General features: G+C 36.3%; 1 long non-coding RNA gene across 2 annotated transcripts; it reads left to right on the top strand.

The window, feature by feature from the left end:
- Nucleotides 1-1056: 1056 nt before the first annotated feature.
- LOC137092384 (uncharacterized) lies at nucleotides 1057-4011 on the top strand. 2 transcript variants are annotated; one of them, XR_010908258.1, is made up of 5 exons: nucleotides 1057-1132; nucleotides 1403-1501; nucleotides 1772-1818; nucleotides 2310-2359; nucleotides 3859-4011. It is a non-coding gene; the product is annotated as an uncharacterized lncRNA (long non-coding RNA). The 2 variants fall into 2 exon arrangements; XR_010908257.1 differs by lacking the exon at nucleotides 2310-2359.
- The last annotated feature ends 13732 nt before the right edge of the window (nucleotides 4012-17743 follow it).

Raw genomic sequence — 17743 nt, 5'->3', positions numbered from 1 at the left:
ATTTTATAAGCAACAAAATAACCAATTTGCCTCTTTAAATTGAAATTCTATATTTTAACTTTAATTACTACACAAATTGAAATATAAATAATAAAAATATTAGAAGAAATATATTTTAAGTGGTCATTAATTGACAATAATTATTGCAAAATTAGTATTTTAGTAGCCTACCAAAAGATCTCTTCAAAATATTCAATAAACATTATTGAACTAAAATATAGAACACTTATTTAATTGAAAAATAGTTATGGTGTATGGTCACAATTGACCATCAATATGAGTATGAGTGTGTGACCAATTAGTAAAGAATACCTGAGGGCTAAATACAAGAATAAAATTAATGTTAACAATGCTACATCTCTATCACTCTCCATAATAAAACGATCCTGTGACTATGGCTGACTTAATAATCAATGCACACCACTAAGCTGTACTGTTTAACAAAACTGGCAGCAAACATCTGTATAGTGTAAACTGTTGTGTATTCGCTTAAGCCATTCAAATGCATTGACAAAGAGCGCTAGAAGTGTTGAGCGCTCCATGAGCCACGTGACTATGTGCACACCGGGAGATGAGAGCATGTTGCAACTCCGCTTTTCAGCACCTCTGGCTCAACATTAGCGCCAAAACGCTATTTATTGTTTGAATTTCGAATTAAAACGTTATAATAATAACAAAAAAGCTATACTGTAAAACCTAACAGTGAAATTCACTAAATGAAATAAGTTCATTTTACTTAATGTTACCAAAAAAGTTAATTCAACTTAACAAATATGTGTGATGTTAACTCAAAAATGTATTATTGTAAGCAAACCTCAATCTAAATAAGTTACTAAAACTTTTTAACTCTAATGGTTTAAATTACAGATATTTATTTAATCTAGTATTTTACATCTATGGCCAATTAAATAACTAAAAGCTGATAAAATAAATAAATAAACAAGAGTATATACATTAATCTACCTCATATTAAGCCTACAGTCTTACATTAAGCTCTTTTAAAGTCATTACATTTAGTCATGTCAAAGTATCATCCCAGTGAGTTTCAACTCCGCACAAAAACCGCACCATTTTCCCTCCTTCAGTCCAGTCACAGCAGGACGGCTCGCGCTACAGTCAAGAAAAACAAAAGGTAAGCGTTTCAAACTTATTTATTCATATTTCGCTCATGTTTGAACATTTTCAGTGTTATTTTCGTACCTCTTTTATGTTTATCCGAAGATTAACCAGCTCAGTAATGTTGTGTGTAAAGTTAGCCAGCAAACAATCTAACATTAGGAGCAAATGCGCTATTGCACCAGTGTTATCAACAGTAATGTACACGTTTGGAGTTAATTATGCTGTTTTACACTGCAGTTTGTCAGCGGGGAATTAAAAAATATATGTTTGTGCTTTCTCACAGTCGGACAGATAAACGCTGGCTTTTGAGACAGTTGGCCATCTTTCCATGTCTCTCGTCTCGTGCCACAGTGACGTTAACTAACTTACGTTAAAGCAAAAGGTAACGTTAATGCAAACTCGCGCATTCCTTATATTACAACCGTTTTAAATGTATTGTTAATCGAATTCGAGTTTCCTCTATCATATGTGATGCTAGTTAATTTGACTAAAGCAGCTGAAGCTCCGGGGTGAACAAAGTGACTTGAGGAGCATTTTAGATCCTGTTTTGCTAACGTTAGATAACATTTTAAACTGTTATTTGTTTCTCATGACGTTTTCTCATTTGAAACTCACACTAACACATTGTTGCCATGCTTTTAAATCTTTTCAGAGCAAAGACGAAGGTGCAATGGCAGCAACGTGGCTACAATTCTATGAGTAAGTAAGTTAGAATTAACATTGAAAAAATCAATGGAATTTTGTAACGTTACTGTGCAAAATGCAAATGATAACGTTATGAACAGTTACATAATGTTCATACAAATATAAGTTTGTTCTTCAATTTTAATTTTTGAATGAATTGCTATTTTTGCAAACGTAATTATGACCATAAATGTCTTTTAGCACAACTTGTAAGTCTTCTGAAGCAATATGATTTTTTTAAAAGGCTTAAAGTCCAAAGTCCAGTCTGTCTATCATTCAAAGTCATGTTGTATTGCTTCAGGAGAATACTGGTCAAGTCTTGAAAGTTGTTGTTATAGTCGGCTTTCCTAATATAAACAGAAACATTTCGTGTGTTATATTTTCACTGGCAGTTATCCTGAAGTTGCCTTGGGTTTGTAAAGGTGTAAGGTAATTGGCAATGCTAGATTTGCAGTGGTTGAAAGAAGTCTTGTCATGAATCATAAAAAAAACTACGATCCTGGCAGGTCTGTTACTATTTAAAAGGAAGAGTCAGGAGATGTTTTCAAGACACAAGGTAGGACACATGTCAAAACTACATTACATTTATTTAGCAACATGTTAACCTTTCAGCTGCCACCAGCATAAATGCATGGTGTGGTTACAGTGACTGATAGTTGATCATTCAAGTTGTCTTAAATGTATAGTCCACTTGCCAATACAAATTCAGTCATGATTCATAAATTACCAACCCTCATATTGTTCCAAACACATAAGAATTTTATTAATCTGTCCATTGAAAATGTAGTCTTCAAAACGTTTAATTTAGGCTTTCATTAGCATATACATTGAGCACAGCAAAAGCTTATTTGACACATAATAAACCAATCTCAGCTCAAGCTTAAAGGAATCGTTCACCCTGATTTACTCCCCCCCTCAAGTCCTCCTTGGTGTAAATGACATTCTTCTTTCAGACGAATACAATCAGAGTTATATTAATACGTGTCCTGGCTCGTCCAAGCTTTATAATGGCAGTGAATGGCAGCCCAAAATTTGTAGCCCAAAAAAGTGCATCCATCCATTTTAAAAGTGCTCCACACGGCTCCGGGGGAATAATAAAGGCCTTCTGAATTAAATCGATGGGTTTGTGTAATAAAAATGTCCTCTCGTGATTCAAAACGCTTGTGCAACGCCCGACATCATCGTCTCATCATTTATGTTTTTTACGCTGCGTCCGCCGTCAACGCCGTGGCTGTTATGCTTTTTTACGCTATATCCGACGTCATCGTTTCGCCGGAAACTAGTTATTTTCTTATTTTATAACGAGTTAAATATGGATATTTTTCTTATATAAACCCATCGATTCACTTCGGAAGTACTTTATTAACCCTCCAGAGTCATGTGGATTACTTTTATAATGAATAGATGCACTTTTTTGGCTTCAAATTTTGGACAGCCATTTACTGCCATTATAATGCTTGGATTAACCAGGACATTTATTAATACCGCTCTGATTATATTAATCTGAAAGAAGAACGTAATTTACACCAAGGATGTCTTGCCATTATCCATTTAAAATTTGTTAATCAAATCTGTCTTGTTTCACCTTGTCTACACCGGATGTGAGCAGCGCGACAGGACAAAAGAGCCCCTTATAGTCCGTTATGTTGTCTACACTGGATGCGGCGTGATGTGAGCGACAAATCTTTGACAGTAAACTGTTGCCTCTTTCTATTTATGACATACTGACATGAAAAACAAATGTTTTGCAATGTGTGCATTATCGCTTGAATTCAATTCAATTCAATTCGTCATTCAATTCAAGGTCTAGAACATTTGGCTGATACACCCCTGAAAATGTTTTTCCCCCAATTAAACCTTGCTGACAAACAACTTAACATCTTTACAAAATTGAACTACAGGGTTTTAAATAAGCACACGCCCAATTAAATCAACAATAATCCGTTCCTTATAACAACGTTTTTTTTATTTATGAAAATTGAAATATGGTGTCTGCCCTGACAAGGGTTATTTTTATATGTGGTGACATACAAACTTTTTTTCCAATGCATATAGAAAAAGGAGCTTGACCAGGTGCAGAAGCCAACAGTCACCATCCTTACTGTCGAGGAGGAAGAGGGAACGTTACCTTTAAACCCACTGGATGCTTTGATTGTCTTTAAAGATGAGGTGGTGATGTCTGCCAAGTCTTCGGTCAGTGCAATACACTTAGAGTACATAAAAGTCATACAGTGCTTTTGCTTTTTGAGGAAACTTACCTTTTTACATAATTTTTTTTATTTTATATGTTTTGTTATTTAAATGTTATGACTTTTTTAAACATGTTTGTGCTGTTTTATTTGGTGAAAAAGTCTAATATTTTTTGTCTAGTTATATTTGTGAACATATGGCATACTGTATTTATGATGTAAATGTTATATTTCAATAAATTACTTAAAAATACCCTCCTGTTCTGTCTTCATTTTGTACCAATGTTAGCTTGTGCTTAGTCTTATGTAACTTAATCACTTTGAGTTTGATGAACTTAAACCATTTGCCGCAATCTGTTTCCTAAAACCATTTAAGTAACCATGTAGTTGTTAAGACTTAGTTAGATTTGTTACCTGAATTCAAACTGAATTAATAAAATTAACTTAAAATCTTTAAGTTCAGTTTACTCTTAATAATTGATCAACACAACACTAAAATATAAGTTTTAACACTTAAACAACACTAAAATATGAGTTAATTTAACTCAATGTATATGAGTTTTCAGTACTCATACTTAATGGTTTTAAAACTTAATTGTTTTGAAGCAATCGGTTTCCTCAAATGGTTTGAGTTACCGTAACTTGTTGGGTTTTACAGTGTATAGGCCTAGCTTTGTTTAATATAAAAAGCAGGTTTGCCCATTTGGCGTGAGATTAAGCTGGGCAGCTTGAGTGCGTGACACCGAGCCTGAAAGCGTGTGTGTCACGCCAAATGCGTGAGAGTTGGCAACCCTGCATTTTGGAAGAAAAAAAATTCCAATCAATGCAGCCCATGCTCTCATAAATATAATTTGCTATAACTTAAAAAAATAGATATTTACAACAAATTTGACATATATTTATGGACCCCCATTGAGGACACCTAAAAAAGCTATGATATGTTATAACTGTCAAAAAACATATTTTTCCTTAGTTAAATTAGCCATGAATGCGCTTTCCCATCTATGATCTAAGTTTATTTGTTTATTTGGATCCCCATTAGCCAATACCTAGGCATTGACTACTCTTCCTGAGGTCCCAAAAAGTAAAAAATACAACGAAAATACAAAACTACATTAAAGCTGCAAGAGGAATGAAAGGGTCCTCGCAACTGTGGCACCACTACCTTGTGGTTGTAGGAACACAGAGCACCGTGGGCAATATGCATTTAAGTATATAAAATTAGGAGGACTATATCAATCATTTGTATTTGCCACACTTCCTGCTACTGGGCTGTATTCTGATCAGAGGGTGGACCTGTGCCAGGACATGACCAATGCATCCCTGAAATGTCTGAAGAGAGTTTGTCAATTAAACTCTGCCCTGTAAATGCAGACTGGAAAAGACATCCTTATAAACCTGTCTCCGGCACGACAACTCCATCTATCAAATAATCTTACGAATATCTATTTATCTAATATGACTTCTGAACTGTAATGTTGCCAATTTAAAAGGTAAAAAATAATCATACACTGTTATACGCAAAATAATAATCACACACTGTTTGTTCGTCGTCCAGAGGAGAACTGGCACCCCGACTGAGACTGGTTTCTCCTAAGATTTTTTTTTCTCCATCCTGGCCCTGAAGAAATTTCAATAAATAAAGGCGACTTTACTTGACCAGCTAGTGGCACTATGAATAACTAAAATTTTGCTGAAACATCAGACGTTCAACAAAACGCAAGATCTTTAAAATTTAACATCACTAAGGCTATTAACTATTAGTCTGACCAAATATGATGTTGTTTGGGTTCAATCTTAATAAGCAGTTAATCATAGTTTACTCTTGCTCACAGGTGACAATATAACTGACTAAATATTGGCATGTAGAAAAATCAACAGTAAATCAACAACAAAAAAATGAAACATACAAATCCCATTAAATGTCCCTTCCTTTTAAAACTCATTTTACTTCTTAAAATATGTAATATCTAATAGTAGTTAATTCCATATTTTCCTTCCAATCGAGACGAAACCAGCGCCAGAAGTTTGGAAACATAGGTCGATAGCTATACGCTAAAGCCCAAATCTCAAAATATTGCTAGGTGTCAGTCATTTTTTACGTGTTTTTTCATATAAATGTCTATAACTCCAAAACAAAATTAGATATATTTTCACCAAATTTGGCACACATATGTATGGGCTCATTATGAGGACACATCAAAAATTGGTGGGATTGTGCCTCTTGGTGGGGCTATAATAAAACAAAACATGAAATTCCCATTGACTTCAATGGCTCATTGTTGCAGGTGGTTTGAGACTTCCAGCCATGTCTTGTCTTCTTCTTTGCGCTTGTTGACTGTATTTAAAATTGTTCCGCTATTTCGCCTAAAATCAACTAAATAGGTCTTTAATGGCTCATTGTTGCAGTTGTTTTGACACTTCCAGCCATGCTGGCATGTCTTGTCTTCTTATTTGCGCTTGGCCCCGATAATGGCTGCTTGCAGCTATATTTATGTTTATTTTTATAAATAAATCTTCCTTTATCTGCACTTGAGTCCTCACACCAGTTTTCCTTTGTTTCAAACATGACAGACAGGTAAGACCTGTATATATTTTTCTACATTTTGGAGAGTTGAATAATTTTATTATTTCTCCATTCATTTTCATATTAAAAAAAAATGAGGATATGGGATAAAAAAAAAAAAGTTTTATAACTAAATTCCTAGTACAAATCTACACTTAGAATACTCTGTGAGAGCTGTGGGACAAAATCATAAAGGTAGTAAAGACCCATTTACTAGAACTATGTAACAATAGCAGTTAAATGTGCCAAACATTTAGTTTTCACAGTTCTTTATTGAATACTTTTTAGAAATCCCTGTAAGTGAAATACATCTGAAAAACACTTCCAGGACCAAAAAAAAAAACAAAGAAAAGGAAAAAAAAAAAACTGGATTGTCACTGTGAAGTAGGCTACTGCTATATTTCTTGCATGTTACAGTGTGCCCAAGCATATCTGTCTTGCAACTCACATGCATTCGCTCTGTTTCACTTTAATGGCTTGACACAGAGGCACAAACAGGCTGTATGAGAAATTATAGCTCTTAGTAATAGGGTCATAACAGAGTACAGCTTTCCTATTCTCTCTGCTCAAATTAAGCACACAGTGATAAGAGGTTAAAAAAAGACAGGAGGAGAGCAAGAGCATCCCAGACGTCCCTCATGAAATAAAGTGTGCATGTAATGAGGATGTTGCATATTCATCTCACAGGTTTGTCAATGTAAGCCGGCAGATAAGTTGGTGTTATCGCCGTGCAGCAATAGCAACCTGTGTGAAGAAGTAATTTATAACCAGCCAAAAACAGCCTCCACCTGCAATGTTTGCAAAGTGGACCAGGTCATGAAACATGGTAGCCAGCCTGCCTGGTGTTCCCTGCTAATATTTATATATTTTTTTACCCACAGGGGATGTGTGTGCCCCTTTAGTATTAATATTTGGACAAGTGACATTACAACTTTGTATAAAAATATGACAGACTGGAGGGTATGACGCAAACTAATGCAATGATTCGTAAATCAAGCCTCTCTCTATTAGGGGACCAATTTTTTTTGTTCAATACAACACTGCCAGATTGTTAAGATTATCAAGACTTAATTAAAATGGGCCTTGGGGGACAGCACTATAGCATTAGCCAAACAAACTAAATTGACAACCCACAACATACTGAAAGAAAACGCAATATTGAGTTCTTACCATGCCACATTAAATGACAAAAAATACATCTATTTTATATTCTTCACAGCTTCATAGTGTTTAGACATTTACACTTTAGATTCAAAGAGCAAAAGATTCCTGAGGCTTTTAAAAACTCCCAGCCTGGTTCATTACTTAAAACCGCAATCATGGGTAAGACTGCCGACCTGACTGCTGTCCAGAAGGCCATTATTGACACCCTCAAGCGAGAGGGTAAGACACAGAAAGAAATTTCTGAACGAATAGGCTGTTCCCAGAGTGCTGTATCAAGGCACCTCAAGTCTGTGGGAAAGAAAAAAGTGTAGCAAAAAACACTGCACAACGAGAAGAGGTGGCCGGACCCTGAGGAAGATTGTGGAGAAGGACCAATTCCAGACCTTGGGGGGCCTGCGGAAGCAGTGGACTGAGTCTGGAGTAGAAACATCCAGAGCCACCGTGCACAGGCGTGTGCAGGAAATGGGCTACAAATGCTGCATTCCCCAGGTCAAGCCGCTTTTGGGCTACAGAGAAGCAGCACTGGACTGTTGCTCAGTGGTCCAAATTAGTTTTTTCGGATGAAAGCAAATTTTGCATGTCATTCGGAAATCAAGGTGCCAGAGTTTGGAGGAAGACTGGGGAGAAGGAAATGCCAAAATGCCTGAAGTCCAGTGTCAAGTACCCACAGTCAGTGATGGTCTGGGGTGCCATGTCAGCTGCTGGTGTTGGTCCAATGTGTTTTATCAAGGGCAGGGTCAATGCATCTAGCTATCAGGAGATTTTGGAGCACTTAATGCTTCCATCTGCTGAAAAGCTTTATGAAGATGAAGATTTTGTTTTTCAGCACGACCTGGCAACTCCTCACAGTGCCAAAACCACTGGTAAATGGTTTACTGACCATGGTATTACTGTGCTCAATTGGCCTGCCAACTCTCCTGACCTGAACCCCATAGAGAATCTGTGGGATATTATGAAGAGAAAGTTGAGAGACGCAAGACCCAACACGGGATGAACTTAAGGCCGCCATCGAAGCATCCTGGGCCTCCATAACACCTCAGCAGTGCCACAGGCTGATTGCCTCCATGCCACGCTGCATTGAAGCAGTCATTTCTGCAAAAGGACTCCCGACCAAGTATCGAGTGCATAACTGAACATAATTATTTGAACGTTGACTTTTTTTGTATTAAAAACACTTTTCTTTTCTTTTTTGGTCGGATGAAATATGCTAATTCTTTTTAGATTTTGGGTTTTCATGAGCTGTATGCCAAAGTATCTTTAAAATAATAAAAGGCCTGAAATATTTCAGTTGGTGTGCAATGAATCTAAAATGTATGAAAGTTTAATTTTTATCATTATATTAAATAATGAAAATAATTTTATCACAACATGCTAATTTTTTGAGAAGGACCTGTATAGAGACACTGTACTGTCAATGAGCACCGTCCTTCAGATGAGACGTTAAACCGAGGTTCTGACTCTCTGTGTTCATTAAAAATCCTGTGTCTCTACTTGTAAAAGAGTAGGGGTGTAGCCCTGGTGTCCTGGCCAAATTCTCTCGATTGGCCCTTATCAATCATGGCCTACTAATAATCCCCATCCACTGATTTGGCTCTATCACCCTCTCTCCTCTCCACCTATCGCTGGTGTTGTGAGTGCACTGGCGCCGTTGTACTGTGGCTGCCATTGCATCATCCAAGTGGATGCTGCACACTGGTGGTGGTTAACCCTTATATGAATACCTCGGGTCGTTAGCGACCCAAGACGTCATTCACTACCCTGCTCCTCATTCATTTTTTAAAGTTAGACATCAACCTTCTTAAAGGGGTACTTCAGCGCTGGGAAGATGAATCTGTATTTAAACTGGGTTATCAATGCAGTAGAAATGTGAAATTATTTTTGAAATTGGTGCCTTCTAGACTGAGAAAAGACAGAACATGTATTTTTGTCCCATGGGATTGAAAGACTACAATTCCCAGAATGCTTTGCTGCCCTGTGAGGCCATTCCCAAAGCCAACAACTTGATTACTGTGACTGAGTTGAAGACACTACAATTAAAAACTGAACGTGTCTGTTCAATATAATGAGTGAGTCACCGCGCGAGTATCACAGCACTGAGCACTAACTGCAGGAGTGATGAGAGCTGAGGTAATCGCGACTACACTTGCGGCATACATTCACAATGCGAGTTCAGTCTGGCGCGTTTCAGTTCATGCCTTTGCAAGCTTAACTTTCATAGAAATTAATTTGAGAAGTTAAAAGACTTACATTGCTCACCATAGCTCTGTTTAAATGAGTGCCTGTAGCTGCCAGCTGAACTCTCCCTGCAAGCTGAGTGTAATTTCCCATCCCCCATGCGCAGGTTCAAAACATGCAGAAATGGCTCCCTCTGCTGGCTGTAGTCTTTAGCCTTTGGGCCAACATTCCTCCTATGATGCAAAAATCGTCAATTTGCATCATAGGAGGAATTTTTCCAGAAATAAAATGCATAAATCTCTTGTCTCAGGGATATGAGGGGGGAAAGCACAATCATTTGAATAAACTCCAGGGTTTCTACTGATACAAAGCCATATGCTAATCGCTGAAGTAACCCTTTAATATTCCTCAATCAATCCATTTTAAACAATATAACAAGAAAAAAATAATAGAATTATAATTGAATACCTGTTTTTTTTCACTAGTTTTTTTGTCAAAATTGTATAGGGTCGCTCTCGACCCGAGGTGTGTAGGATTGTACATATATATTTTTTTGCACAATAATAAATGAATCTATAATGACAAAATAATTCACCTTTATTCCACAAGGTGGCAATGTCTTATACCCAATGATGAAGTGACGTTTCACTCATAGTTTCCTCTGACAGAAAACTAAACAATAATAATTATAATCTGCAAAACTTGAAATGGCTCAGTGATTTACTGCAGAGAGCAAGTACTAAATACAATCAGATATTAGTGTCACTGTCTCTTGATGATGGATGTGGTCAAGAAGCTGTCAGTGATCAAAATATTGATTTTGAAGACATTGAAAATGAGTTTGGAGAATATGCTGGCGATCGCGAATGTGACCAGATGCTGAATATACTGGTAAGCGAGCACTGACGAGGACAGATGATGATGGTATTAAACATCTGCTCAAACTGAATCCTTCCAAGCTCCAAAAGGTAACGAAATGGGTTTTATTTTGTTCTTCTGTAGCTGTTACTCAAATATCAGGACGTTTATATATTATCAAGACCGGTAGAGGTCTATCCATGTTAAATATAGATCTGAGTCGCTAACGACCCGAATATGTAAGAATGTTTGGTGAAACAGTCATGCATTTAAGGGTTAAGGAGAGATCCCCGACATGAGTGTAAAGCGCTTTGGATGTACAGTAGTGCATATGAAAGCGCTATATAAATGCATCATTCATTCATTCATTCCTTCACGGAGACGTGTTTAGCTGAATATGTAAAAAAAAATGTTTTATCGTATCAGCATTTCCACATGGATCTGGCACGTGAAACCACTATATTTTGGGGTCCCAGAGTGGATAATTCTAAAACAGACAACCTTGCATTTTCGTGTGTACAGCAGATCTGTATATTTTGTGAAATGTTGATGTCATCACACCACATCCACCATGGTTAAAAGGATACAACTATGGCCACTGGGTATGCGCACGTCAATAATGTGTCATTTAATTACGGTATTTGCATTATTGTTTCATAATTTGCATACTGCAAACCCTTGTAGGATTAGGGTTTGAGGTAGATGTAGGCGTTAATAAAACACAATCTGGTAAGTAGCAAATTTATTTATTGTTATTTTATCATACAACTTTACCTTCTGACCACTGCTGTACCCCTTCATATATCTATTGTTGTGGTTTATATTTTTTAATGCTATTTTTTCAAGGAGATCACTCTTACAAGGAGTTTTTGCAATTATTCCACAGAAGAACCATTTTGGGTCCTTTAAATAACTTTCATATAAGCACTTTTTTTTTCATAGTGAACAATACAATTTAATTTAAAATATAATTTAATTTAAAAATAAAATGTAATAATCTGAAGATTCTTTTTTTTACTAAAAAGCTTAGTGATGTGTAATGTTTCCATGAGTTTTAAAGTTCTTTACGGAACCCACAAGTAAAGAATATTTTAGGCTACTTTCACACTGTCAGCCAAAATCTGATTATTTGTATAGCCAATTGGAATCTGATATAAAATTATTATTGTCCAAAATGTATAACGCAACTCCTCAGATCTGATTTGTGTATCCATGCAGCTCTTTTGTTTTCCAGGATATCTGCATTGCTTTCTATGGCCATGATGTTGCATTGATAGGCTTAAGCCAAAAACAGTAGCAACAACCACAACACAGAGGGGTTTGCAATGCAGTTGTTGCTTTATTTGCAACATGACATTGTGCAGCCGCTGCACTGGACTTTCAGAATTGTATTTTCAGAAATGTGATTTGAATAGAATTTCAAACCACACATGCATGTTACACATCCACACAAATTGATTTGTAAACATTAGCATTTCATGTGATTTTTGCTAATTCTTATCAGATTACACAAAAATGCATTAAAACTGATCGTCTGAACAAAGCCTTAGTTTTAGGAAAGCTCTAAATGTACCTGTGAGTGTTGGCAGTTAGTGCAGTCAGATGAGAAATGTGTGCGAGACTAATGGTGAAAATAATAACACACAACGTTTTGTTTTATTCACAGAACATACAGCTTTGAAAAGTCATGAAAAAAAAAACATTTTTAGCACCGCAATTGTATTATTTAGCTCAGCAATTAGATGAAAATCATCAGAGGGCACGTCCTCTCATTAATATGTATTTATATTATATTTACAATATATTGAATGTGTTTTTTTATATATATTTTCTGTTTTCATTATAATTCTAGTAAGCTTAATTTATTTTGTTGTGTTTATGTAATTTTTTTAAATATACTATATTGCTAAAAGTTTTGGGACACCTGCATTTACATGAAATTGAATGACATCCCATTCTTAATTCGTAGGGTTTAATATGGAGTTAACCCAACCTTTGCAGCTATAACAGCTTCAACTCTTCTGGGTAGGCTTTCCATAAGGTTTAAGAGTGCGTTTATGGGAATTTTTTTGTGGGTTGAGGTCAGTAATTGACTGTGCAGGCCACTATATAACAATGGACTTATTGTACGGCAACCTATCACGGTACCGTGCTTGAATTCACTGAGCGGCCCATTCTTTTACAAATGTTTGTAGAAGTTTCTGCATTTCTAGTTGCTTGATTTTATACATATCTGACCATGGAAGTGATTGGAACACCTAAATTCAATGATTTGAAAGTGTGTCCTGATACTTTTAGTAATATAGTGTATATTTCTAGGTCATATTCATATTTATTTTTATTTTAGTAAATTAAATTAAATTAAAAAGAAAAATGCTACCTAGAGAAATGTTATGTACAGTTATTCTAATTAATATCCATACCTTATTTTGCATGTTTGTGATATATTTTCCTTATTTGAGCACTGCATCTTGTTGTGGCAGGAAGGATGGGGACATTTAGAATAGTGCTCTAGGGCCTCACAAGACCACAATCTTGGTTTTAATTTGTAAAAATGTGCATAGAACATATCAAGAATGTTTACTTTGTGTCCCCAACTTGTGTTTGTTTTGCCAGTGGTGTTGCATTGTGCCCTCAGGGCCACCAAACACTTACTTTTAAAAAAATCTACAAATCTAAACCACCTATTTCATAAAAAAAAAAAAAAAAAAAAAAAATCTTCATTAAATTATGTAGAAAGAAAAAGCAAATTAAGACCATACATCTTAAGGCATCACAGACAGGGAAATATTCTGAAAAAGCAGTTCATATACGAGCTGAGAATAAAAAGCTGAAGGACTTGGAAAACAAGCCTGAAAAAGCCCATTTCGATAACTTTTTTCTCTTTCTTCTAGGAATTTACTGTCATGTTTGGCTGCCAAAGTTGCAGGCAGAATAACAATTGCAGGAGGGCAATTACTGTCAGCAAGGGGATAGATGCTTTGCCGATAAGTTCAGCTGTCACATTTAAAGTGACAGCCATTCAGATTCTCCTGATAAGTGGCAAACGATATTGTCATCATTAAGTTTTAATGGATATGAGGTTATGCGCTTCCAGCCACATGAACAAGAATAATACTGAGAGGGGGACACCGGTCCCCCCTCAGTATTAGCTGTGGTGTGCTGGCGCACAACACAGCCAAGTCCAAAACGGTTGAATGGACTGGAATGCGTGTCATATAGCCTTGGCTGAATTTCATCAAAAATGTCCCTGTACAGTTTATGTACGTCGGATTCACTTGAATTACGGCCAGACAAGCATTTTTAATACATAAGGTTTATGTGTTGTACTCTTCATCATTCTTTCATATGAAAGTACCTTAGAACAGAGAAAAAACTGAGTTAGCATGTTTTTCTGAGCGCTGCTGAGTTTTGGGAGAGAACAGGGCTGAAGATAGTTCTCTGTGATGTATGAAAATTGCACGTTGTAGAGAACAGGCTGGCTTGTATTTATTATAATTTATCCCAACAGGAGCTGAGTTTATTGCTTGCCTTGTCTGGTGACAAGTGCCGCAGCTTACAACATTCTCCTTCAATAGATAAGACAAACCATTTTGATGCATATTATCGCATAATCAATGCCTCGGGCACACTTAATTACCATGTTTTCCCACCAGATCTCTCCATCATGCAGCATGGTACATGAAAAATGTAATTTACAAGGCAAATGGATTTTAATGTAATGATACACTTACTTTATTATTTTTATATGTGATTATACGTTATGCCAGGGGTGCCCGACCTTTTTTGAACAAAGATCTACTTTTCAATTTGTCAGTGTGTCGAGATCTACCCTGGTTAAATTCAGATTAGCCTACTAGCATAGGCTTGCTATTCCTGCCAAATATTTATATTAATGCCCCTAATTTCGTTGCTGTCAATAACGTTATAAGTTGTCACTTAACATCAATAGATGACATTTTAACAATTTACAAATGTGCTGTTATCTTAAAAATAATTAAATCATGAAATAAATAAACAGATCAATAGATGTTTGATGCGTTATTAAATGATACTTTATTTGTAACATATATCATTGAAGTATTTTTGTCAAAATTGTTTTAGTATCATATCAATAAACAATGGTTAATTATGAACAGACCATTAGTAAATGATCAGTATAAGCTGGTCTGTGTTCAAAAGCACACAAATGCAGGTCTGCTAAAACAGAATTTTTATTTAAAACAGAACAGAAATTGATTTGGTTTCAAGGGGACAATTTATAAATGAGTTATAACTGAATAAACAAAACATTCATAAAATTTGAGCATATTATTTATTAATAATTTATGAATGTATAATCATGGTATGTAAATGATTAGTTCATAATTAATTAATAAGTGATTTATAACTGAACATTATTATTAATTGTAAAAAAATAAATTAAAAAAAATCATAAAGCAATGCTATTGGTCACCCTTTACATCTGTCAGTGGATTTGACAAATATTTAAACAATGAAAACCTCTTTTTGAAAAGCAACCCAACCTTTTTTATAGCACCCTTTGAAAATGTTCAAAATTTTGTGGCACTCCCTCACATACATTACACTAGGGGTGTAACGGTAAACATTGCTCACGGATCGGTTTGTATCGCGGTTTTAAGGCCATGGTTTCAGTACGGTTTGGTATTTGCTATGTTCAGGAAAAAAAGATATAGAATACTGTCAAATAAAAATAAAGAAAATAAGAACAAATAATATAAATTCAAGCAGCAGCACAAATAAATACTATCAAGCAAAGATACTACTAATAAAATAAACAATGCTTTTCAGGTAGGTCTAATATTAGTTTTCAGGTACATATATTAAATAAAGTAATTCAATGTAAAATAACTGCATATTTAACAGTTTAAATTAAAGATTAATTCTTATTAAACTTACAAAAGTTATTCACTCAAGAGCAGTGAGTGATGTCCTTATTTTTTGTTTGACATTAATCAGACAGCAGAAGGCTACTGACCCTTTAAGACCTTATGCAGGGATATGTGTCGTCTTTCTCGACTGAATTAAGTCATATACAGGCTTGTCTTCTAGGATACTCATCAAGATGGACATGTTGACATACTTCTTGTGTAAGTTTGTCTGTTTAAGCTCAAGTCTTGAAAGATAACTCAATATTTGCACGCTGTGATGAGTGCACGCTTTCGGATGAGTGCACAGAGACAGATCTATCAGTGCGCGCGTTCTCATTCGCGTCTTCTGGCTCTACACGCGGGTTCGCATGCATTGTTTAAAGTTTACAGAGAGAGATCGTTTTGCCAACATTTTTTCTTGTATCGCTGTTGTAATGAATCACCGAGGAGCAAGAACTTGTATCATCCACAGAAACATACATAAAGCATTATTTTCAAGTTACAACCCATATTATAGATGCGTCATCAGATGTGAGATGAACCACAGTGTGTATGTGCGTACATGGCACCCCATCTCACGTCAGACGGCACTCTGCACCCAGGCTGGAAAGCTCTGCCCCTCCTCCGACACACAAAGCATAGTGCAGAACGTAATCAGTGATCTTGTAAGGGTAAATAAAGAACTTTTTTAATAGGCTAAATACAGCATTTTCTTTACTCAAGAAATTATATGTTTATAATGGTTTGTGGCAGGAGGGATACACATTAGCAGACTACGCCACGAGGGGACTTCCACCCAAAGATTTTGTTATCTTATGTTAACCAGGCACTCAAGTTCATTGATGGATCAGCCAGAGACAGTGGTCCGATAAAAAAACAGTATTTTTATTGTTACTTTAAAACTCAAACGCACACACACACACACACACACACACACACACACACACACACACACACACACACACCAAAACTAAGTCAAACTTCACAGCAACCAAAAATACACAGTACAACACAATAAAATAAAAAAACAACACAATCACCCAGGGCGGAATCTTACCAGTGGGAGACTAGTAGCTCTGGCAATGAGCATCAAAAAGAAACACCCCAATCACACGTGTCAACCTCACACACGCACTGCAAATGAAACGACCACACTCGGTGAACACAGCACACACCAAGGGACCCACCACCGCAAGGGGCACTGCTCCCACTGGCCACGTCTCCGCACCTGGACAAAAGAAATAAACTTAAAAGTTAAACAAACATACACAAAAATAAACAATACAATAAATAAATGTCTAATAAACAACTCGTTCTGTAAAGACTAACAGTTAGACAGTAACTCTAAATAAACATTTAAATGGAAGAAACATTATCATAAAACCATCCACAACAATCAATAACGAAACAGAAATGCCCACTTGATCGAGCACGTCCAGGATTTAGTCAGTGGGCAAATCACACAGAAAGAAAATCACAATTAAACTAGTCCTCTGGTATATCAACAGCAAAAAATGACTTCCATACAAGAGGTTAAATAAATGAAACAAACAAATAAAAAAAAGAAACTTATAAACAAGTTACAAAAAATAATAAACAAACAAAACAATCAAAGTGGGGCCAGCTAGCCCAGCAACACACTTTACACTCAACCACTGATTCACAAAAATAACGGGAAGGATCAAACGGAGTTAAGCAGGCAATAGTATCACACGCCAGCCAACAGCCGGTGAACTCGAACCAACCACGAGTCCAATAATCATAAGTCCCGGATGAAAACCAGCCAACGAGTATGACGAACGTCCGTACACACGACGTGACGTTAACAGGAAAACAACCATAAGCAAAGCCTCCTCCGTAGGCAGTGCTTGCAGGTTCACCACCGGGTCCCTGAACGGAATGGTTGGAACCTTGGTCACATATCCAGGCCGGGGTCTCAGGATCACGTGAGAGTTAGCCGGCCCGAATTCCAGGCACTCTTCATGAACCAAAAATGCCTGCAGGTCCCCTACCTTCTTGATGGAGGCCAGTGTGATCAGTAGTGCTGTCTTCATAGACAGAAACTACAGCTCAACTGATCGCAAAGGCTCAAAGAG

This window comes from Pseudorasbora parva, chromosome 11 (assembly GCF_024679245.1).
Source record: "Pseudorasbora parva isolate DD20220531a chromosome 11, ASM2467924v1, whole genome shotgun sequence".
Lineage (NCBI taxonomy): Eukaryota > Metazoa > Chordata > Actinopteri > Cypriniformes > Gobionidae > Pseudorasbora > Pseudorasbora parva.
Note: the sequence above shows the minus strand (reverse complement) of the source record. Positions and strands in the feature narration are given on the sequence as shown.